Source organism: Rhineura floridana, chromosome 1 (genome assembly GCF_030035675.1).
Source record: "Rhineura floridana isolate rRhiFlo1 chromosome 1, rRhiFlo1.hap2, whole genome shotgun sequence".
NCBI classification, from domain to species: Eukaryota; Metazoa; Chordata; class Lepidosauria; order Squamata; family Rhineuridae; genus Rhineura; species Rhineura floridana.
In genome coordinates this window covers 236,283,045-236,308,028 of record NC_084480.1, presented here as the reverse complement: position 1 = coordinate 236,308,028, position 24,984 = coordinate 236,283,045, and the positions used below count along the sequence as shown (strand labels likewise).

The following is a 24,984-nucleotide window of genomic DNA, read 5'->3' as shown; positions in this document are numbered from 1 at the left end:
CTGTCTTTTCTGGATTGAACTTCAGTTTGTTTTTGGTCATCCAATTCTGCACTGCCGTGAGGCATTGCTTAAGGAGACAAACAGCTTCTTTAGCATTTGGAGGAAAAGAGCAGTAGAGCTGTGTATCATCCGCATACTGATGGTAATGAATCCCAAATTTTTGAATAATCTTACCTAGAGGTCGCATATAAATGTTAAACAACATCGGGGATAGGACGGAGCCCTGCGGGACGCCATATCGTAGTGGCCAGGGCTCTGAACAGTAATCCCCGAGGGCAACTTTCTGAAGCCTGCCTTCGAAGAAGGAGCGAAGCCACTGTAAAACCGTGCCATTAAGTCCTATTTCAAAGAGACGATCCAAAAGGATGTCATGATCGATAGTATTGAAGGCGGCTGATAGATCTAATAGAACTAGTAGGGACAAATTGCCCTTATCTAGTTCTAGCCGAAGATCATCAATTAGTGCGACTAAGGCTGTTTCTGTCCCATGATTTGGCCTAAAACCTGATTGAAAAGAGTCGTAGCAATCGGTGGTATCAATAAACATTTGAATCTGTGTAGCTACTGCTCTTCTGGTGGAATTCTGGTGGAATGTAGTAGAAGTTTAGCGCTAATTTCCGCAATAAATGATACCACAAAAATTCCGATAGCAGGCTGGGAACCCGGAAGATTGTGGGAGTTTTGCGCTAGCTGCCGCTGCTCACATGACAGCCATCCCAGCATGCAGTGTGTTCCTGCCCTTACCAACAGCTGTCCCAGCATGCAGCCTTCGCGCTCTGCTGCGCTGCTACTGCCGTGCCTCCCAGCCAATCCCAGCTGCTCCTGAGAGCAGCCTGTGCTGCTGCTGCTTGTGGTCAACCAGAGCCTCTGTTGCTCTGCTACCGCGCCTCTCAGATGATCGCGCTCGCGCCTCTTTCAACCCCCCTCCCACGCAGAAGGAACAAGCAGAGCTTTTGAATAGAAAAGGCGGGAAAAGAAGCAGTCTTCTAACGGCTGCGGTAGGTGAGAGTGCTGTGTGAAAGACCATTGCGCGAAATGCCGCTAAATTGGTACTGCAGTGTGAAAGGCATTTTTGAAATCCAGAACGAAGAGCTAGAATTTTAATCCGTTAAACTAGCGCTATTAACCCCATGTGTGAAAGCAGCCTCTGTACTGCAATCCCAAGGGCAGCTGCAGTTAGAAACAGAAACCAAGGTTGTTTTATCTTCACACTAGGCACTGTGTGAAGATGTACAGTGTTTTATACTTCCCAGGGAAACATTAGCTAACTGTCCATATATGGGGGAATTAAGGTAGGTGGACAGTAAAACTTACTTTTAAAGGCTTGTGTTTTAATTATGCCCGTATGCCACTTATTTATAACAAATATGAAGAGCTTGAATTGGCCAATAGACAGAAAAATATAGAAAAATAGGGATGAAGCCCATAACAATGGGAACTGTAGTCCAACAGCATCTGGGGACTCAAAGTTGAAGAGCGCTGGTCTAATCCAACAGGGCTCCTCTTATATTCTTATGAGTAGAGTGCTCCATGGTAAGTAGGTTTAGGATTGTACTCTGTTGGCACTTGGCACCAGAGTCTGCTGAAGGGCTAGTTTCTGGGTTTGTATTCTTGTTTGGCAGCCCACTGTTTTTGTTGACTAGCTGTTTCAGAATGGGCAACAGGGGTAGGCTGCAGGAAAGGATAATTTTCTAGGATGGGCTGTGGATACTTGATGATGTGCTGGAGGGGTCTTAGCTTACATAAGAGCAGAGTTCTGTTATTTTCTCTTTTCTGTTGTCTCCTGGGAACCTGTGTGGCTTTGTTGATCTGTTTCTTCCTTTCTCCAGGTGAGTACTGTAATTTTAAGAATGCCTGATATAAGTCCTGCAAGTCTTCATTCCTGTCTGCAGAATATGAACAAACTTAACTTGTTAATTCAAATATTTTTAATACTTCCTTCATCCAAGGATACCAGGGCAGGCTACAACAAACATTTTAAAAAACACAATAAACAATATGTAAAACCAAAACAATCATAAATCATAATCAACAGTCAAATAAAGTGGCAGTGGGGATAATATTTTAAAAAATTCAAAATCACCACTCCCCAAAGGCCCTGAGAAATTATATCATGCAATTATAAATGCAATTATATCATAGGGATTGGCTGCAGACAGTGGAGTATTTGGTATGCTTTGGGAAGAGTAATAGTTGGAATGGTGTAGATTTGTGTAGCAGTCAGTAGTTTCTGCTATAAGGTGAGATTCTTTTCCCCCTTATATTATGAACATACAAACAAACAAGCAAACTGATGACAGAAGTCATGTTACATATTATGTTTTAATATACACCAAATTTAAAATACTTGACTAAATATCATACACTAAAATAAACATTAATGTAATAAAATATGTAATTATAATATAAGGTGATTTTTATATAACTACGTGATTGTACTCTGGTGTCTAAAAAGTAACCTCACTTTATAGAGCGAACTGGGGGTAGTTTAGTGGTTAGGGTGGAAATAATGGAAGGCTTGGCAGAATTATCAAGGAGCAACAAGGGAGGCACAAGAAATAAAACAAGTATTAATCTCAAGAAGTGCCGAATTTGACTGGTACCTGACATGTTTCAGAAAGGATTCTTTCCTTTTTCATGGGCTGATCTTAATTTTCTACTTTAATCTTAATCTTCTGCTTTAGAAATGATTAAAGAACATTAAAACACATATTCTCAAACAGGAATTGTTAGGATAATTCACTTTGTCTACATTTAAACTACAAACACATACATGCTGTATATCAGGAATGGGAATGAAAAGACGTAATTTTACGATAAAAGTAAAAAGGGAAAAATAGCAAAGCTCAGCAGCCAGATGCATTGTCATTCCTGATGGCTTGAAGAGATTTAGGGTAGAAATAACTCACTATTTTTCTGGTTCCAGTGTGTCTCAACCTCTCTTTTCTGAAAACAGGGGCACACAACGCTAGTCAAACCTCGCCCCCTTTTACCGCAAAACCTGGTGGGATCAGCTTGAGTTGTTTTTTTTTTTTTTTTTTAATCTGCTTCAAAAAGATTTTGCAACTGATCAGCAGATCAATCCCGTTTCCCCTCAAGGTGTGGCCAACGGAAACACTTTGGGGTAGGTGATAAGTGTGTTCATAGCCTTGTTCTTGGTGGCTGCCATTCCCATGGAGACTTGTCAAAGCTGGCATCTGAGCAGTTTCTCTTGGGGCCGTAAGACCTTCTTATTGGGACTGCCTGGGGAGTGCTAAGTTTTGAAGGATGTGATATTTTGGGATGTATTGAGTTATCAATTAAATGGCTGTGTCATTTTTGTGTGTACCGCATGCCAATGTAGTGTAGTGGTAAGAGTTTGGGGCTAGGACCTGGGGAGACTAGGGTTCAGCCATGTAGATTGCTGGGTGACCTTGTGCCAGTCACATCCTCTCAGCTTAACCTACATCACAGGGTTGTTGTGATTATAAAATTGTGAGGGAGAAGAGCCATGTATGTCGCCTTGAACTTCTTGGAGGAAAAAGTGGAATATAAATGTAATAATAAATATAAATTATATATAAGGACCACTGAACATAAGGGGGATGACTTCTGAGTGAATATGTCTAGGATTGCACTGTGAATGCTCTGATTTGCCATGTTCCAGAAAATGTTCTGAAAGTTGGTTGAACCAGGATGTGACTTGTTGCTATGTAGAGACAGCAGACAGGTGAAGAATGAATTCAGTTGGACACAAGCTAATAGCTGTGAAGGATTTTCTCATTAACTTGTTCTGTTTAACAGTCCTTTTTAAAATTCTATTTGGCATCCTTCTTTTGTGAATCAAAATAAACAAGATACGCACCCACATCCTCAATCTTTTTGACATTGCATTGGCCACTCTATTATGGTTTGTGAACATTGTCTTCCTCTGTTAAGCTGTACTATGATGATACACCAGCGTGATGTAATGGTTAGAGTGCTGGACGAGGACCTGGGAGACCAGGGTTCAAATCCCCACTCAGCTTGAAACTCACTGGGTGACCTTAGGCCAGTCACTGTCTCTCAGCCCAACCTACCTCACAAGGTTGTTCTGAGGATAAAATGAAGGGGGAGGGAAGAGAACCCTGTCCTCTCCCACCTTGAGCACCTGGAAGGAAAGTGTGGGATAAGAACATAAGAACATAAGAAGAGCCTGCTGGATCAGGCCAGTGGCCCATCTAGTCCAGCATCCTGTTCTCACAGTGGCCAACCAGGTGCCTGGGGGAAGCCCGCAAGCAGGACCCGAGTGCAAGAACATTCTCCCCTCCTGAGGCTTCCGGCAACTGGTTTTCAGAAGCATGCTGCCTCTGACTAGGGTGGCAGAGCACAGCCATCACAGCTAGTAGCCATTGATAGCCCTGTCCTCCATGAATTTGTCTAATCTTCTTTTAAAGCCATCCAAGCTGGTGGCCATTACTGCATCTTGTGGGAGCAAATTCCATAGTTTAACTATGAGCTGAGTAAAGAAGTACTTCCTTTTGTCTGTCCTGAATCTTCCAACATTCAGCTTCTTTGAATGTCCACGAGTTCTAGTATTATGAGAGAGGGAGAAGAACTTTTCTCTATCCACTTTCTCAACGCCATGCATAATTTTATACACTTCTATCATGTCTCCTCTGACCCGCCTTTTCTCTAAACTAAAAAGCCCCAAATGCTGCAACCTTTCCTCGTAAGGGAGTCGCTCCATCCACTTGATCATTCTGGTTGCCCTCTTCTGAACCTTTTCCAACTCTATAATATCCTTTTTGAGATGAGGCGACCAGAACTGTACAATAAAAACTCCAGGCCTGTAAACTGGATGAAGATAATTTCATTAACATTTAAAATAAAATAAATAGAAAAGATTTCTTACAACCCGCAACTTTTTCTAGCCTGTTCTTTACACATCCAGCCCTGCAGATGTCAGTATAGCCTGTGAATCCCGGCGCTTGCGGCTGGACAGGAAGCTTCCCATCTCCCCGCTCCCTTCCTTCCCTGTCTCCCGTTCTTTGCCTGCTGTCACTAAGAGCCAGACTAGCTGCAGACAGGCAGCAGCCAGAGGAGGAGGGGTAGGGAGAGGAGGAGGAGGAGAAATCAGGAGGAGGAGGAGAGGAGGAGGAGAGACTAGGAATGAGTTGGAAGCAGCCACAGCGCGCAGATCTGCCCTGCTGGAGACAGACAGAGGGAGGAGGAGGAGGAGGGTAAAAAAGACCTCTCCTGCTCTGCATAAGAAAAGCCCACCTCCTGGCGCTTTAGGAGCGAGATGTAGGGCTCGGAGGAAAGGTGAGTGTGGACAACCTGACGGGGCTCTTCCGTCCTTGGCTGGGCGAACGGAGATGCCGCTGCCGCTCGACGCAGGGAAGGGGGAGTCCCCGCGCATGAAGGAGTTTCTCCAGCACCACCTAGACAGCCAGAAAGTGTCTGGCAAAGTGAGGAGAGGCCCAAGTTGAAGGTCTGCGACTCTTACAGGGACGAGGCATTCCTCTTCGAGTTTTGCCCCAGAACAAAAGCTGTTTCTCGCTTTCTCGCCTTTGTGTCTTTTTGGCACACAGGCGGAGTGCGTGTAAGGAGTGGAGAGTGTGTGTATGTCTGTACCGCACGCCTGAGATGTGAACAGAAACGCACACGCACACGTTAGATATGGGTTGCCCACACAGATCCCCCCCCCGACGTCTAGGTTTTAATGGCACGCAGGCACATAACAACAACAAAGGCTGATCTGGGCTGCACGTTCCAGTGGGTCGTTGCCCGGATTGGCATAATATCGAGGAGGAAGGAGGCGTCTGTCTTTCGGAAACTGAAATAAAAGGAGAAAATGTGTAACTGCATACTACTGGGGCTTCCCTTCCATCCATTGATATTCCTGTTACCTTGTCAGCCAGAGGGTTTGGTTACAAGCTGTGACATGTAGTTAACCATCCTGGCGTCACTCCCCCTATCCCCATCAAATGATTCTTTTGGTCTTCCTTGACAAGGCTTTTGGATGGTTGTCTGTGCATGTGGGTTGCATCTGGGTATATTCTTTTGTCGGGGAATCTTTAGAACGGACAATAAAACTAGAAAGTGCCTAATGTGTGTTTTCTGATTTCTGCCTATGGTTTTGAAGAAGCTGTTTTGGAAACCTAGACATAGTTTAAGCTGGTGCCGCAGCGTCCCATGTTACTGTAAGCAGAGCTTATATTATGAGACCACTTAATATGAATGAAACAGAGGGAAGGCGGGTTGAGGAATTGTTTTCCAGCTAATGCTCGAAAAGATTATATATAACGTATATATATATATATATATTTAGGTGATTAACGGAATCCTTATAGGGATCCAGAGCAAGCTTGGGTGAAGTTTGTTGCTTTCAAAACTGTCATATACATGTATTCACTAATAGGCAAAAAACCTTGCAGTTTAAGAACATACTTATAGCCCACAGCTATTCTATCAAACTTTAAAAAGCAGGGAAATTGGGCAGCTATAGTGAATGCACCAGGGGAGCAGGAGACCTGAACTCCTCTCTGAGATATTGGACTGCCCTACAAATTGGTCAAAATGCAAACACCATTTGGGTTGGTCTTTCACAGTCCAATCCACTTCCTGTGTAGCTTGGAAGAATTTGGTAACATGTGCCTCTGAGCATATGGTGAGTGGTTGCCATCTCCAAAGATAGAGAATTATATTTTTGTGTTTGCTGGTGTTCTTCTTACTTTGCTTCTTTCCTGTGTTATTAATGTTTCTACAGAGAATCTACACTAGAAAATTTTATTTCCCCCATTATTCATCCCAGAAATCTGTGTCAAATTTATTTTTATTAATTTCAAAGCCTTTTTATTGGTCAGTGTCATATGATGGTGAAGACAGCCTTTTGTGTTTCAAATTGGAGGTTATGTTCTATTTCTATTTCGGGTGCATTAACAGTGGAATTTGGACCTGCAGTTTGATAAAAAATCAGACTGATTCCAATATGTTGCTACTTCAGCAATGACTCTAGCTGTTGGAAAAAAGAGGATGCATATTTTCAGCCTGCTATGTTTAAACCACTTCATTTAAAGCAAGGTGGGCACAGTCAATTAAAAACATAGAGCACACCTAGCATTTTGCTAGAATGTATTTCACCTCCCACTGTTTTACCTTGTGCAAATTGAGACACTCCTGAGGTCCACTGGAGACTATTCTGCAGAAGTCAGTGCCATTATTCCACAATTATGTTTGGAGTTTTTTTAGTATAAATTTTGCAAAGAGTTGCAGTACTTCACATATTCACAGAAACAGAAACAAAAGAAAATGATTTCCTATAGGAAACGTCACTAAAATTGCAAAGGAAATCAGACATATTCAAAGTGACCATCTGAACTATATCAACTGTCTTAATAATGTTGCTTCCTCCCTGCTAAAACAAGATCAGCACAGCACATGTCTTCTTTCTATTCTTTGGGCTGATTGCAGGTGTTGCCACCACTCACCATATGCTCAGAGGCACATGTTACCAAATTCTTCCAAGCTACACAGGAAGTGGATTGAACTGTGAAAGACCAACCCAAATGGTGTTTGCATTTTGACCAATTTGTAGGGCAGTCCAATATCTCAGAGAGGAGTTCAGGTCTCCTGCTCCCCTGGTGCATTCACTATAGCTGCCCAATTTCCCTGCTTTTTAAAGTTTGATAGAATAGCTGTGGGCTATAGGTATGTTCTTAAACTGCAAGGTTTTTTGCCTATTAGTGAATTTCCCTGCTTTTTAATCCGGGAGGTAAGAAATGGGATCCCAAGTTTGCTGAGAATGGATGGATCATTTGCATGCTTATTGAGTTCAATAGGATTTACTCCCCTGTAATCATGCTTAGGATAGGTGAAACTGACCACAGAGGATGGGGAGGGGAAGAGGAGGAGGAGGGAGGGGAGGAAATGCAGAGGGGAGGACTGGGAGGGGAGGAGAAGGACAGGTTTGATCATTTGCATGTTTATTAAATTCAGTGCGATTTACTCCCGTGCAGTCATGCTTAGGATAGGTAAAACTGACTGGGGGAGGGAGGGATGGAGGGATGGAGTGGGCAGGGGAGGAGGAAGGGAGAGGAGAGGAGAGGGGAAAAGCAGGTCTGATCATTTGCATGCTTATTTTCAATGGGATTTACTCCTATGCAATCTTGGTTAGGACAGGAAACACTGATCATGGGGGAGGAGGAGGGGGAGTGGGAAGAAGCGTATTGGAGGGGGGCAAAGGGAGGTGGAGGGGAGAGCAGGTTTGATCATTTGCATGCTTATAGAGTTCAATGGTATTTACTTCTGTGCAATCATGTTTAAGATAGGTAAAACTGACCATGGGGAGGAGGAAGGGGAAGGGGCAAGAGGGGATTGGAAGGAGATGGGGAGTGAGGGGCAAAGGAAGAGGGAGGGAAGGGGCAAGAGGAGGGGATAGGAGGAAAGAGAAGGGAGGGTGGGTTTGATCATTTGCATATTTTTTGAGTTCAATGGGATTTATTTCTATGCAATCATGTTTGAAAATGAAAATGGACTGCCTTCAAGTCAATCTGCACCTATTGCGACCCTTTGAATAGGGTTTTCATGGTGAACTGTATTCAGAGGTGATTTCATCATTGCCTTCCTCTGAGGCTAAGAGGCAGTGGCTGGCCCAAGGTCACCCAGTCAGCTTCATGGCTGTGTGGGGATTGGAACCCTGGTCTCTCAGGTCATAGTCCAACACTGACCCAGGGAAGGGGCAGGGAGTGGGAGGGGAGGAGATTGGGTGGGTGGGCACTGGGCAGAAGGGAAGCCCCTTTCCTTTCCAAAAGAAAAACATTGTAAACAGAATCATTCTTTTTCAGGCTTTCCCCCACCTTTTTATTCTACAGCAGACACATGTAGCCTCCCACCCAAATTTAAACCAAAGCTTTTCCTGGCCACATTCACACCAGGCCTTTATTTCACTTTGGACAGTCATGGCTTCTCTCAAAGAATCCTGGGAAATGTAGTTAGTGAAGGGTGCTGAGAGTTGCTAGGAGACGCCCTGTTCCCCTCACAGACCTTCAATCAGAGTGGCTGACTGTTAAACCATTCTCTCAGGGGAATAGGAGTCTCTTAGCACCCTTCACAAACTACACTTCCCAGGATTTTTTGAGGGAAGCCATGACTGTCTGACATGAAATCAAAGTCTGGTGTGGGTGTGGCCCTCCGATTAGGCAAGCCCCGCAGCTGTGAGGCTTTTAGAACTCTTGACAGTTGATTCTTACTGAGCATGCTCTGCACTATGATTGGGTCCCAGCCAAAATTTATTAAATTAATTAAAAATCAGCCAGGCCTTTTTAAACTTTTAAACTGCAGCAGATGAAGGTCAGAGTATGGGGCAACGTCAGTATTAGGATTACAGGTACTCTGTGAACATGGCTGATTTTTAATGAATTTCAACAGATTATGAGAACAGAGAAAGTCCAAAAGGACTCTGAGGTTTTTCTCTCTCTTTTTACACTTTGAACTGTCTATTCTCTCTGACTGTTTTGTGTATTGCCATGAAAATTGACAGGGTTGTTAAGCAAGCATTTCTGAGTTCAGGACTATAAGTTATGTAAGGTTTTGTTTTGAAATGAGCTTATGGGAAGCATCAGAATGGCATGGGGGTATTTTCAATTTAACATTGTGGAATGTGAAAAATCCCCACTGGCTATAGTATACAGCCACTCTTGTGGCTGTATAATATATATATATACATACATACATACATACATATATATATATATATATATACACACACACACATATATATATAAATCTGTGTTGTTGGAAAAATTTTTCGCACTAGACAGTAAAAATCTGGAGGCATCAGACTGTGTACTACAGAGGTGTCCCAAGAGATTGGTACAGTCTGTATGCTATGAGCTATACAACAGAATCATGCATTCAATTTTTATAAGAGGCGATAAGTATCCACTGGTGTCTGTGCTTATGGGAAATAACTACTTGCAGAATTGGCTTGTCTTTTCCCCCACATTAGCAGAACTTTTCTTTTAACACACACACACACACACACACACAGAGATTAATTTATTTACTGGTGGAATGACTTTAATAGAGCATTGTGCTTTTTTGATGTTTGTGCTGAAGTATGAAACAATTAGATTGATATCAAAACCAACAAACTATGTATGCTACTTACAGCTTTTAACCTTTAATGCTTAAAAGTTTTTCAAAGTACATGGAAGGTGGAGTCAAACATCTGGAGGGCCACAGGTGTCACTGATGGTGTTACTTATGCAGTTAGTAACTGAGCAATTTCTAGTATAGTTCTATGCATGTCAACTCCAAGTCATATACAGAGCACAATGTGGCTTACTCCCAGGAAAGATAGCATCTTAAAGGAGCTTCAAATGTTACTATTTTAGAATGCCCACTATCACTTTTGTTTGCTTCTAGTGTGTGTGTATATGACTTAATAAATTAATTGAAGGGGTGCCTGTGAAAATAAAGGCACAGAAAATATCTCAGGCTGTACAAGTAATGATGATAAATAAGTATTTTTGGATTTAAGAATCTGACAGTGCAATCCCATGCATGTTTACTCAGAGGTAAGTCCCAATGTATTAAATGGGGCTTACCCCCAGGTAATATGTGTAGGATTGTAGTCTAAGGGTTGTAGCCAACTAAATTCTGCACAGAGCAGACCCATTGAAATGAATGAATCTAAGTCAGTTATACCCATCAACGTCAGTGGGTCTACTTTGAGTGGGATTAGCATTGACTACAACCCTAAGAATATACCTACTTGTAGTAACTATGGATCAGTGTAGTAAGGAGATTGGTTTGAGGGGAAAGGGTTCTAACCGGGCATGGTTTCAAGTTTTTCTGATTGTTCTGGCATAGCATTTTTATTGCCTTGCGTTTTAGTGTGATTCTCATAGTCCAGTTCTATCCATGTCTACTCAGAAGTACGTTTCACTGAGCTCAGTGAGATTTAACTCCCGAGGAAAGTGGATATAGAATTGTAGTCTGTCTATTTAACTGTTTATATTCAGTTAGCTAGCTCCATTGCTAATTATATTTGTTTGCTGATGGTGTCATTGTTTTGCAGGTACTTGGAAGCGTATAAACACTGCCGCTTCCCTACTGCTTGGAATAAAGGGGATAGTTTATTGGAAAGGACATTATGGGAGACAGCATATATTAAAACTGGTGAATGTCCCTATTTCATTGCCAGATGAAATAGTGACAAAATGTTCTGCACGTCTATATCGGTACTGGTGTTTTCAGCACAGAGTATTGAGTTACTCACTATGAGTGTGCCACAAGATTCTGTAGTAGCATATTCTGAACTGCAACATAGCCTATATGCTTATATGTATGAAGAGACACCTCTGAATATTTTGTACTTTGCCATGTATTCTGTTGTGTTTCGCAGGTCAGTGAATTTTTAGACATTTCATTTTTCTTTCTGTCTGCTCAGGTAGTATATGCTTTCAATAGACCCATAGAATCATAGGATAGTAGAGTTGGAAGGGGCCTATAAGGCCATCGAGTCCAACCCCCTGCTCAATGCAGGAATCCAAATCAAAGCATTCCCGACAGATGGCAGTCCAGCTGCCTCTTGAATGCCTCCAGTGTCGGAGAGCCCACTACCTCTCTAGGTAATTGGTTCCATTGTCATATGGCTCTAACAATTAGGAGGTTTTTCCTGATGTCCAGTCGAAATCTGGCTTCCTGCAACTTGAGTCCATTATTTTGTGTCCTGCACTCTGAGACGATCAATAAGAGATCCTGGCCCTCCTCTATGTGACAACCTTTCATCTACTTGAAGAGTGCTATCATATCTCCCCTCAGTCTTCTCCAGGCTAAACATGCCCAGTTCTTTCAGTCTCTCCTCATAGGGCTTTGTTTCCAGTCCCCTGATCATCTTTGTTGCCCTCCTCTGAACCCGTTCCAGTTTGTCTGCATCCTTCATGAAGTGCGGAGACCAGAACTGGACGCAGTATTCAAGATGAGGCCTAACCAGTGCTGAATAGAGGGGAACCACTATTTCACGTGATTTGGAAGCTATACTTCTGTTAATGCAGCCTAATATAGCATTTGCCTTTTTTGCAGCCACATCACACTGTTGGCTCATATTCAGCTTGTGATCAATGACAATTCCAAGATCCTTCTCACATGTCGTACTGCTGAGCCAGGTATCCCCCATCTTACAACTGTGCATTTGGTTTTTTTTCCCTAAGTGTAGAACTTTGCATTTATCCCTGTTGAATTTCATTCTGTTGTTTTCAGCCCAATGCTCCAGCCTATCAAGGTCCCTTTGAATTTTTTTCTGTCTTCCACAGTATTAGCTATGCCCCCCAACTTTGTATTATCTGCAAATTTGATAAGCATGCTTTGTACTTCCTCATCCAAGTAGTTAATAAAAATGTTAAAGAGCACTGGGCCCAGGACCGAGCCCTGTGGTACTCCACTCGTTACTTCTGCCCAGTTTGAGAAGGAACCATTGATAAGCACTCTTTGAGTACAATTCTGGAGCCAACTGTGGATCCATCTGACAGTTGTTCCATCCAGCCCACATTTAGCTAGCTTGCTAATCAGAATATCATGGGGCACTTTGTCAAAAGCTTTGCTGAAGTCGAGATATATGATGTCCACAGCATTCCCACAGTCTACAAGGGAGGTTACCCGATCAAAAAATGAGATAAGATTAGTTTGGCAGGATTTGTTCTTCATAAATCCATGTTGGCTCCTAGTAATCACTGCATTGCTTTCAAGGTGCTTACAGATTGACTGCTTTATAACCTGCTCCAGAATTTTTCCAGGGATTGATGTTAGGCTGACTGGTCTGTAGTTCCCCGGTTCCTCCTTCTTGCCTTTTTTGAAGATAGGGACAACATTAGCTCTTCTTCAGTCATCTGGCACTTCACCAGTCCTCCGTGATTTCGCAAAGATAATAGACAGCAGTTCTGAGAGTTCTTCACCCAGTTCTTTCAATACTCTAGGATGCAGTTTATCGGGCCCTGGAAATTTGAACTCGTTCAAAGTGATTAGGTATTCCTTGACCATTTATCTATCAATCTCAAGCTCCAGTCCTGCCCCTTCTACTTCATGTTTCCCGGGAGGGTCATAGACCCTTTTTTGGGACAAGACTGAGCCAAAGTAGGAATTGAGCACTTCTGCCTTTTCTTTGTCATCTGTTATCATTTTGCCATCCTCATTGAGTAGCTGTGCCACCATTTCTTTTCTCTGTCTTTTACTATGGACGTACATGAAGAAAGGTTTTTTGTTGCTTTTAGCATTCCTCACTAGCCTCAGCTCATTCTCAGCTTTAGCCTTCCTGACACCATCCTGGCAATTCCGTGATACCTGCCTGTACTCTTCCTTTGTGGCCTGGCCTTCTTTCCACTTCCTGTATGTGTCCTTTTTTGTTTTCAGGTCATCTCTAAGCTTTTTGTGAAGCCACATTGGCTTCTTCTGTTGTTTCCCCCCTTTGTTTCTTGTTGGAATTGCTTGCCATTGCACTTTTAGAACTTCCTTTTTTAGAAACTCCCACCCATCTTGGACTCCTTTTCTCATTAGGGTGGCTTGCCATGGAACTGTACTTACAATTGTTCTGAGTTTATTAAAATCAGCTTTCCTGAAGTCCAAGGTGCATGTATGGCTACTCTCAGCTTTTGCTTCTGTTAAAATCAAGAATTTAAGTATGGTGTGGTCACTTTTCCCCAGAGTTTCCGTAACTGCCACTTCATCCACCAAATCATCTCTATTGGTTAGAATCAAGTCCTCTAGTTGCTTCCTCCACTTTCTGTAGGAGGAAGTTATCTCCAACACAAGTCAGAAATTTCTTGGAGGGGCTGTGCTTGGCAGAATTTGTCTCCCAACAGATATCGGGATAATTGAAATGCCCCATTACTACTATAAACCTTCAACAGTGATAAATTGGCATTGATTATGTTTACATGGTAGGTTACTTTATTTTTTGCTGTTAGATTATTATTTCACATTGTGAGTTTAGTTGACAAGTTTGTTTCTTTCCTGAGGGAGGCGAAGTTTAGGCTGGGTTTCTGTTCAACACACCTGCCCTTCCTCTGTGGTGGCAGCGGATGTGCCTCTATGAAGGCCAAGCTACCAGAACTGTGAATGAGATGAAGCAATGTTAGGGCTGGTGCCTGAGTTGCCACAGCCACCATGCTGCTTTCTTGGCCCTCCTGAGGGAACATGCCCAGAATATCCTAGTTCTAGCCCAGCTTCTGCTTAACTCTGTGTAGCAGATGTGCCGGTCAGTTCAAGTCAATATGTGCAGCTGCCTTCCCACTGCCTCCTAGGTCTTACTCTACCCAGAGTTTCAAGGTCAACCTTGTGATAAGGTCTCTCTTTCATTAGTTATTGCTTAGAGGGAGAACTCTATGGTGTGTAAGTTTTCCCATCAGAGTCTTATTTCTCAGGCTTCTGCCTTTTCTTCTTCGTACTTCTAGTTGCTTTGTCTTTGGAAACTCTGCCCCCTTAGCATCTTGGTCTCATGAGGCCTTTACCCACTTAGCTTTTCTATCTTTGGTCTTGCGCACATCCACACCAGCTACTTCAGTCCTTAGGATGTATGTGGACTGTTAATCCCATCCAAACTCTTATTATCCTTCACAGAAGCTGGGATATTTGTGAACCTCTACTGCGGATAGTTGCCTCAATGGTTAACAAGTTTATGAATGTTCTGAGACATCATAGCTGCTCAGCCAATTGCTGTGTGAATTTTCACTACCAAGAATCCCATGACACATTACAGCATTTGTTTTCTAATAGTTCCCTCTCCCCACTGACTTGTAGCATTGTTAACAAAGTCAGCCTTTATGGCAGAGTGTTTGGGGTTTGTTTTTGGACTTGAGGTGTGTCTGTGCATTATCAAATTTTCTTTACTTGAATTTTATGTGTGCTGGTTCTTTAAAGTCTTATGTTCTGATGTCTTGGTAAATATCCCCAAGACTGTGTGCCTCATGTAGTAATATATAAAACCATCTAGATTTCTTCACATTTTTATTTAATGTTAACTCAAGAGGAAGGAAGATGCTTCAGTGGGGACATATGCATTTGACATGATCACCTCTTCTATAGCACCTAATAGTAGTAGGTGGGTGCTTCTTATCCTTGAAAGACCTAGAGTGTTAGAGTGGTATCATTTCTGTGTGCTATTATCTGCAAGGCGAGCAACACATTTTGAAAGGTTTTGAGGCAATTACTCCAGGCTTGATCTATATAACTGTTGACTTTGCCAATGGCACCCAGCCAACATCAGCTGTTTATTAAATGACCTGATGCCAGTACACTGGTACATCAGTTGTTAAGAATCCATCCTGTCTGTATAAATATTCTCACATATTTTTCCTTTTCTCCAACTAATTGCTGTTTCTAAGAATAGTCTGCTTGCCTGGGAGACCAGGTAAGGATTTATAAGATAGATGCATATTTTTCTTGTTTTTAAAACGAAACAAAACAAAAAAGAACATAATTTCCTGTTCCTAAAAGAAGATATTTGTAGGCATTGTATAATCAAGTTTAATGTGAATTAACTGTGAGATTTTCTAGTTAGAGTACCTAAGAGGAAATAATTAGGGTGGTGTTAAAACATAGTTAAACTATTTTATAAATGTTTATGTATGTATAATAGTGCTCTTTTTGTATATAATACCTGTATGGTGCTTAATGTAGAATTTATGTGCAATATTTTTCTATTAATAATAATAAAAAGGATCATTATCCACTGTTGGCACATCCCACATCTTGTGTTCCACCAGTTACAAAAAGTAAAAATAAAAATAAAGATAAGGATAAGAAGTGTAGTTTTCACAATAAAAGGAAGGGAAGAGGATGGGTATAAGCCATCTTACCTCTGGTACCATACTTGTTCTCTGGTTGCTACTTCTGGCTTAGCTCCTAATAATTAGCCTTGGGAATGATGGATGTCATTTTCTAGGCTTGCAGCACAAGTTGGCTGTTGTTCCTGTATTATGAATCTAGCTGTGCAAATATCTTGTTAAGGAATGCTTGGGATGTATGAGTGCATGAAACAATTAAAGCATTACTGAAATTAATTGAATTGATTAAAGACAATAAATTGATATAAATAGATAAATTAATATAAATTGCAAGACCGTCTTATCCCTTATATACCCAGTCGATCACTGCACTCTGCAGGTGAGGGCCTCCTGCAGATACCATCTTATCAGAAGGTCTGTTCTGCACAACATACCGTTGCACAACAGACCTTTAGTGTAGTGGCACCAATCCTTTGGAATTCCCTCCCCTTAAATATTAGATAGGCACCATCTCTGTTATCTTTTTGGCATCTACTGAAGACCTTCCTCTTTCAACAAGCCTTTTAAGTAGAGACCTTATCCCAGTCTGCATCTGTATTGGAATTGCTTTTTAATATATTTGTAAACCTTTTTTTAATGTTTTTAAAGCTTTTAAAAATGTTTTAAAAGGTGTTTTGTTTTAATATGTTTTTAATGGTTATTGTGTTCTAATATATTTTAAAGTCTGTTTTTATGATGGTTTAAAGTGCTTTTGTTTGTCACCCTGGGCTCCTACGGGGAGAAAGGGTGGGATATAAATAAAATAATAATAAATAACAATGTATATTTACAATTAAAATAATTTCATAAAAAAAGCATTTATAGTACTTGCCTTCTGATTTGTATCTCTTACAAATGGTTTCTGCTTACTAGCAGAACCAGTAATGATTTGAAATGAGTGCTGTTGAAAGTTAGGAAAGAGGAAAGCACAAAAGCAGGACTACAGCTGACTAAAGTAATGACAACAGAAGATTTATGTAACTTTAAAGTTGACAATGAGGACATTGAACTTGTCAAGGATTATCAATACGTTGGCATAGTCATTAACCAAAATGGAGACAATAGTCAAGAAATTAGAAGGCTAGGACTGGGGAGGGCAGCTGTGAGAGTACTAGAAAAGGTTCTCAAATACAAAGCTGTATCACTGAACGGTAAAGTCAGGATCATTCAAACCATGGTATTCCTGATCTCTATGTATGGATGTGAAAATTGGACAGTGAAAAAGGTGGATAAGAGAAAAATCAACTCATTTGACATGTGGTATTGGAGAAGAGCTTTGCAGATTCCATGGACTGTGAAAAAAGACAAATAATTGGGTGTTAGAACAAATTAAACCAGAACAATCATTAGAAGCTAAAATGATGAAACGGAGGTTATTATACTTTGGACAAATAATGAGAAGACATGATTGCCTAAAAAAGACAATAATGCTGGAAAAAAACAGAAGGGAGGAGAAAAAGAGGAAGACCAAACAAGAGATGGATGATTCCATAAAGAAAGCCACAGACCTGAACTTATAAGATCTGAACAGGGTGGTTCATGACAGATGCTATTGGAGGTTGCTGATTCATAGGGTCACCATAAGTCGTAATCGACTTGAAGGCACATAACAACAAACAAATGGCTTATGCTGTTGCTTCACATGTAAGTAACTTTTGAATCTCCACTCTAAATAGACCTGTTATTAGATATGCCAGAATATAAATGTTTACTGTATTGCTTAGTTAGCCTTATTTCAGCTTTCAATTCCACAGATGTATATTTACCTTTGTTAAATGTGGCATTCAGTGTACCTGGAAGACGGGGACAGGAAAACTTTTTTTAGCCTGAGAGCTCCATTTTCTCATGGACAATCTTCCAGGAGCAATATACCAGTAATGCCTGGGGCAATGGATGTGGATGTTACCTTTGTATGGTAGCTTATTTATTTCATTTATTGGTCGCCTCATACCAAATGGTCTCCAAGCAACTTCCAACAAATTTAAAAACATACAATATGAAACAGTTTAAAAAATATAACACAAATATAACTTTCTCCTGCTGGAGGAAGGGCAGGATATAAATCAATAATAATAATAATAATAATAATAATAAATTTAACAATGTACAATATAAAAACTTAAAACCCAAATGAAAGAAACTAAGACAGCACATCTGAAGGACCAAAGGCTTGAGTGAAAAGGAAGGCCTTTGCCTATATAAAGAAGGTGCTGGGTGTACCTCCCTTGGGAGAACATTCCACAGCCAGGGGGCCACCAGTGAAAAGGCCCATTCTTGTGTTGCCACCCTCTGAACCTCCTGTAGAGGGGACACAAGAAGAAAGGCCTTTGATAATGAGTGCAAGGTCTGGGTCAGTTCATACAGGGAGAGGCAATGCTTGAGATGCTGAGGTCCTGAACTGCATAAGGCTTTATAGATCAAAACTAGCACTTTGAATTGAGCCCAGAAACTAATTGGTAGCCGTCGCAATTGTGCCAGAATTGGTGTTGCATGTACCACCTTACCCTGGTCAGCAATCTGGCCACTGAATTCTTCACTAGCTTGAGTTTCCAAACTGTCATCAAAGGCAGCCCATGTATAACACATTATAGTAGGCTAACCTAGAGGTTACCAGAGCATAGACAACCGAAGTTAGGCTATCCCTGTCCAGATAGAGGCGCATTTGGGCCACCAGCTGATGGAAGACACTCCACACCACCAAGGTCACTTAATCCTCAAGTGACAATAATGGATCCAAGAGTAGCCTCAAGCCATGTTCAGAGCTTGGAAAAGTTACTTTTTTAAACTACAACTCCCATCAGCCCCAGCCAGCAAGACCACTGGATTGGGCTGATGGGAGTTGTAGTTCAAAAAAGTAACTTTTCCAAGCTCTAACTGCACCTTCAGAGGAAGTGTAACCTCAGCCAGAGTGGGCCACAACCCATCCATCTGGACCAGAGAACCACCCACTAACAGTGCCTCAGTCTTGTCTGGATTAAGCTTCAGTTTTTTGGCTCTCATCCAGTCCATTACCAAGGCAAGACACGGATTTAGCACATCTACTGCCACACCTGCAGATGTTAAAGGAGATGTAGAACTGTGTGTCATCAGCATATTGCTGACAACATACTCCAGGGCTCTGAATAACCCTATACAGCAGTTTTATGTAGATATTAAATAGTATGGGGGACAGAATCAAACCCAGCAGGACCCCACATTGAAGGTTCCACCAGGTTAAAAAGCATTCCACAAGCACCACCCCCTGAGAATGACTATCCAAACAGGACTGGAACCATTGCAAAGCAGTGCTACTCACCCCCAATTCGGACTGCCATTCCAGAAGAATACTATGGTCGATGGTAGATCAAGGAGAATTAACAGGGACACACTCCCCCCGTCTCTCTCCCGATACAGCTAATCATACAGAGCAACCAAGGCAGTTTCCATGCCAAAACTGGGCCAAAACCCCGATTGAAATGGATCCAGAAAATCGGTTTCATCCAAGAGAACTTAAAGTCCAGCACACAAATGTCAAGTTTCTACATCTCTTCATCCTGACAAGCAAGAGGCAACATTACAATCCAAGGGCACATTCAGGCTGGGCAAAAATCTGGAGGAAGATGGGGAGCAGGGTCAATGAGGGGTGTGTCCTGGGGAGAACATGTGGCCTACAGAGAGTCCCCAGGACCAGCTAGAAAGGCCTGGAGGGCTCATGTGGCCCCAATCCTGAGGTTCCTTGCCCCTGCTTTAAGTAGGGCTGCCAGGTCAGAAGCATCCCAAACCTTGAGATTCTAGGGGTAGGTCCTAGTAATGTCATGGGGCATGTCATAGTGATGTCATTAAGCATGGTACATTAAGCATCAACTGCAGTTGCTTGGAGCATACAATTCAAACAAAAACATTTCTCTGATTGGAAATTAAGATAGAAATTTAATCTAGCCTACTTCCTTCTGGAAAGAAGGGTTTAAGTGCCCTCAGACCAGGCCAGTCACCAGGAGGCCACTGTAGGAAGAAAGGAGCCTAGTGTTGTGGAGATGTTAGATGGGAACATTCAGGAGTAAAGATGGATGCCCCTGAAGGCTGCAATTCTAAACACACTTACTAAGCCCCATAGAACTCAATAGGACTTACTTCTGAGTAGATATAGTTAGGATTGGGCTGTTGGCAAAGCTTGACTAGGGATCCTCTGCAAAGATATCCATATCCAAGCAGGGTTGGCAATACCCTGCCTTAAATGCCCTGCCTCTACCTTTTAACATGGCAGCTCCAGACTTCTTTACAGATTTGACCCTTCACTTCAGAAAGAGGTCTGAGAAATGAGTAAGAGTAAGAAGATTCTCTACCCTTTTCTGTCTCCCCTGTGGGCTGCTATAAACTTTCTTTGACAGCCAACAAAATTCCAGTGAGTAATAACTGGCAGAGAGAAAACACACATGGTTTGGTCTACCTTCACAGACAGCAGCTTGGGAGCAATTGCAGCCACACTTCCCAGCATGTGAATTCTCTTTACCACTATTGGGCAAGAAACAAACCATCATGCAAATAACAAGGTGCATCATCAGTGGGTTTTAGGGGGTTGAGCTGAGCACATGGGACCACTGTTGCTGCTTCTATGGATGTAAGGGAGTGAGGTTAAAGGTAAACGAAATGCAAATAGAAAAAGACAGTGATGATTTCCTAAACGCAATACCATACCAACCACCACCACAACAGAATTCCTGTGAGTAAGGCAGAACACTCAGCATCCCACAACCAGTCAGGATTCCTAACCAAAACTAAAGAAATCCTGTCAGCCAGTCCACCAAGGTTACAGAAATCCCTATGTAGCACAGCCTGACCTCGGGCTGCAGTTAGTGCAGAATGCTATGGCATGATTGTTGACATGAGTGAGACCCTGTCAGCACATAATACTTCTGCTCTGAAATCTGCACCGGTTGCCAATTTGCTACCAGGCCAAGTTCAAGGTGTGCTTTCCATGTTACGGGTGCCACACAGTACTTGTTCTGCTTTTGTAAGAAATCAATCCTTTAGTGTGGCAGCACCTATGCTTTGGAACTACATTAGGCAGATGACTTCATTGTACTAATTTTGGCACCTGCTAAAAACATTTTTGTTTAACCAAGCCTAGCCAGGCATGTAGAAGCTGTTTTGTTTTTTATCTGTTTTTAACTCATTGTTGGATTTATTATTTTGAATGTTTTTAAATACCTGTCTTTAACTGTTTTTGCCAATAATTTTATTGTTTAAATTCCTTCTGTAAACCACTTTGAGATTTTTTTTACAATGAAGTTGTATATAAATGTTGTCAGTAAAATACCTAAATATATTTTGGAGTCACTGTGGCCATTTGGTCTCTTTCCACTTTTAGGAACAAAGGAATCTACCTTATACCGACTTAGGCCATTTGATACCATCTAGCTCAGTACTGATCACATGGACTAGCATTGGCTCTCCATGATTCCAGGCAATAGTTTTGTCCAGAAATGGAATTTTGGACCTTCGCATGCAAAGCGTATGTCTTGCCACTGAGCTACAGCCCTTCCCCTGTTTAAAAAAAGTATCCTTTAAAATTGTTCTTTTCAATTCACTAATGAATGCACACCATATCTAGGGCAGATCCACACCATGCATCTAAAGCACAATCAACATACATTTGAAGCACATGAATCCCACCACAGATTCCTGGGAACTGTAGTTTGTTAAGGATGGTGGGAACTGTAACTATGAGGGGGAAACTATACTTCCCAGGATTCTGTGGGGAGGTCATGCACTTTAAATGCAAGTTGGATGTGCTTTAAATGTATTGTGTGCACCTACTTTGCCTGCATTTAAATTGTTTTAATTAATTTTTTTAAATGCAAATGAGCTGTGAAGTTTATTGGTTGACCATGGGCTACTCACCATCTCTCAGTCTAATCTGGCCCTCTGGATGAAAACAACAGAGGGGAACCATGAATACCCCAAGAAAGAAGGGCACACTTAAATTGTAGAGGAAGTAATACTGTACAATCATAGTGTGAAATCGGATACTTTTTGGGAGATAGTATGAAGAAACATTTATATAAGCATGACTGTCAAAGATGTGTATTATTTACACAACCTGAAAAGGTATTTGTAGTACAATCCTGTGCATGTTTACTCAGAAGCAAGTCCCAATGTATTCAATGGGGCTTACTCAAACAGGGAAGCATGCACAGAATTGCAGCTTCAAATTTATTTATTTAATTTAATTTATATACCGCCCTAAGCCCAAGGGCTCTCTGGGCGGTGTACATAACAATAAAACAATCAGAAAATATATAAATACAATAATACAATGGAATCAAACCAAACAGACGTAAACAAAAATCAAAACAGCAGCAAAATACATCAATAAATATTAATAGTACACATTAAAATGCCTGGGAATATAAAAAGGTTTTCACCTGGCGCCGAAAAGATAGCAGCGTCGGCGCCAGGCACACCTCATTGGAGAGACCATTCCACAGTTCGGGGGCCACAACCGAAAAGGCCCTATTTCTAGTCACCACCCTCCGAGCTTCTCGATGGGATGGTACTCGGAGGAGGGCCTTAGATGTTGAGCGCAGTGTACGGGTAGTTTCATATTGGGAGAGGCGCTCCACCAGGTATTGCGGTCCCATGCCGTGTAAGGCTTTATAGGTCAAAACCAGCACTTGAATTTAGCCTGGAAACAAATAGGAAGCCAGTGCAGACGGGCCAGAACAGGTGTTATATGAGCGGACCTTCTGGTCCGCGTCAACAATCTGGCCGCTGCATTCTGGACTAACTGTAGTTTCTGAACTGTCTTCAAGGGCAGCCCAACGTAGAGCGCATTGCAGTAGTCCAATCTAGAAGTTACCAGAGCATGAACGACTGAGGCGAGGTCGTCACTGTCCAGATAGGGATGTAGCTGGGCTACCAATTGAAGATGGTAGAAAGCATTCTGTGCCACTGAGGCTACCTGAGCCTCAAGAGACAGGGAAGGGTCGAAAAGAACTCCCAAGCTACGAACCTGTTATTTCAAGGGGAGTGTAACCCCATCCAGAACAGGGTGAACATCCACCATCTGGGCAGAGAAGGCACTCACTAACAGCGTCTCAGTCTTGTCTGGATTAAGCTTCAGTCTGTTAGCTCCCATCCAATCCATTATCGCGGCCAGGCAACGGTTTAGTACGTTAACAGCCTCATCTGAGGAGGATGAAAAGGAGAAATAAACTTGTGTGTCATCAGCGTACTGGTGACAACGCACTCCAAAACTCCTGATGACCGCACCCAGCGGCTTCATATATATGTTAAAAAGCATGGGGTACAGTACCGATCCCTGTGGGACTCCACAATGGAGAGTCCAGGGTGTCGAGCAGTGTTCCCCAAGCACTATCTTCTGTTGACGACCCACCAAGTAGGAGCGGAGCCAGTGCCAAGCATTACCCCCAACTCCCAACTCCGTGAGCCTTCCCAGAAGGATACCATGGTCGATGGTATCAAAAGCAGCTGAGAGATCAAGGAGAATCAACAGGGTCACACTCCCCCTGTCCCTCTCCCTACAAAGGTCATCATACAGGGCGACCAAGGCTGTTTCGGTACCAAACCCAGGCCTAAAACCGGATTGAAATGGATCAAGATAATCAGTGTCATCCAAGAGCCCCTGGAGCTGGCCGGCCACCACCCGTTCCAGAACCTTGCCCAGGAACGGAACATTCGCCACAGGTCTATAGTTGTTCAAGTTATCTGGGTCCAAGGAGGTTTCTTCAGGAGCGGTCTCACTACCACCGCTTTTAGGCAGTCAGGGACCACTCCCTCTCTCAAAGAGGCATTAGTTACCTCCTTGGCCCAGCCGGCGGTTCCGGTCCTGCCAGCTTTCACCAGCCAAGAGGGGCAAGGATCCAGCACAGACGTGGTCGCCCGCACCAGTCCAAGGATCTTGTCAACATCCTCAAGCTGCACCAACTGAAACTCATCCAATAAATGAGGACAAGACCGTGATCTGGATGCTTCATTGAATCCAACTGCTATAATATTGGAGTCTAAGTTCCGACGAATGCAAGCGATCTTATCTTGGAAGTGTCCAGCGAACTCTTCACAGCGGGCTACAGATGAATCTATAGTATCCTGAGGGCCAAGATGTAAAAGCCCTCGTACAGTTTTAAAAAGCTCCGCTGGGCGGGAGAGTGATGCCTTAATACTGACAGCAAAATATCTCTTTTTTGCTGCCCTCACCGCTGCTATATATCGCTTAGAGCAGGCACTTACCAAGGCATAATTGCATTCATAAGATTCATAATTGCATTGATAAGGAACACTCACCCAACCAAAAATTCAGAATCATGCTACTTTAATCTTTTTTGCAACTGTTTATACTTCTTTTATGGTTATTGGATTTTTAATGGATTTATTTCTTGTTGTGAACTGCCTTGGTTTCCAGTCACCAATCCTACCTCCATATACACGCATACACTGGAGATATAACAATACATACACCTCATATAATAGCTTGTTGTCAAAACCAGTTGGTCATTGCAGAACATTTTTAAAAAATCAGTATTAGTTTCCTGCATAATAAAAGCAGTGATGCCTATGTAAGCCTTGCCTAATTGCTTTAAAAATAGGATTGGAGGAGGAGAGAAAGATTTACAACACAAAGACAATCCTTTGCTATGTTCAGTCAAAAGTCCCATTAACTTACAGCACAATCCTAACCATGTCTACTCAAAAGTAAGTCCTATTGAATTCAATGGGGTTTATCCAAGTATGTGGGATTAGCATTGCAGCTTTACTCCCAGAAAAGCAAGTATTGGATTAAAGCTTCATATTGGGAAGGTTTTCAAAACACTGCTGTCTTCAACAGCCCAGGAAAATTTAAACTTGTCTGACTCCTGCATATAAGAGAAAAAATGACTTTTGGTACACTGAAACCTGTATACATAATATATGACATTTTCAGATAAACAGGAAAAAACCAACAGTTTCTACCTTTACAGTGGGGTCTAGGTACTACCTGGAGGCCAAGAAATCCCTTGTCCATCACAACCCTGACTTCACTTATTGGCTGCAAACCTGAAAAGGCGGGGTTAGAGCAGCCAGCTAAGAGATCATTTCACAGAAGTTGCAGGGGGGCAGCTGATATTTTGGTGTATATCTCATGAACCAGGGCACCTAGAAACTTTTTTTTAATGAAAGCTGAGAGTCCAGAGATTGAGGTATCTCACCTGAAGAGGACCCC

The 24,984-nt window shown here is 42.2% G+C and overlaps 1 protein-coding gene across 1 annotated transcript in view; it reads left to right on the top strand.

Moving 5' to 3' along the window:
• The first annotated feature begins 5,176 nt into the window (after positions 1 to 5,176).
• The window catches only part of LDLRAD4 (low density lipoprotein receptor class A domain containing 4), a 429,669-nt gene continuing 409,861 nt past the window's right edge, over positions 5,177 to 24,984 (top strand). Inside the window, exon 1 of the mRNA XM_061594738.1 lies at positions 5,177 to 5,283. The gene's annotated coding sequence lies outside the window, so the exon portion shown is untranslated. The remainder of the gene's footprint in view (positions 5,284 to 24,984) is intronic.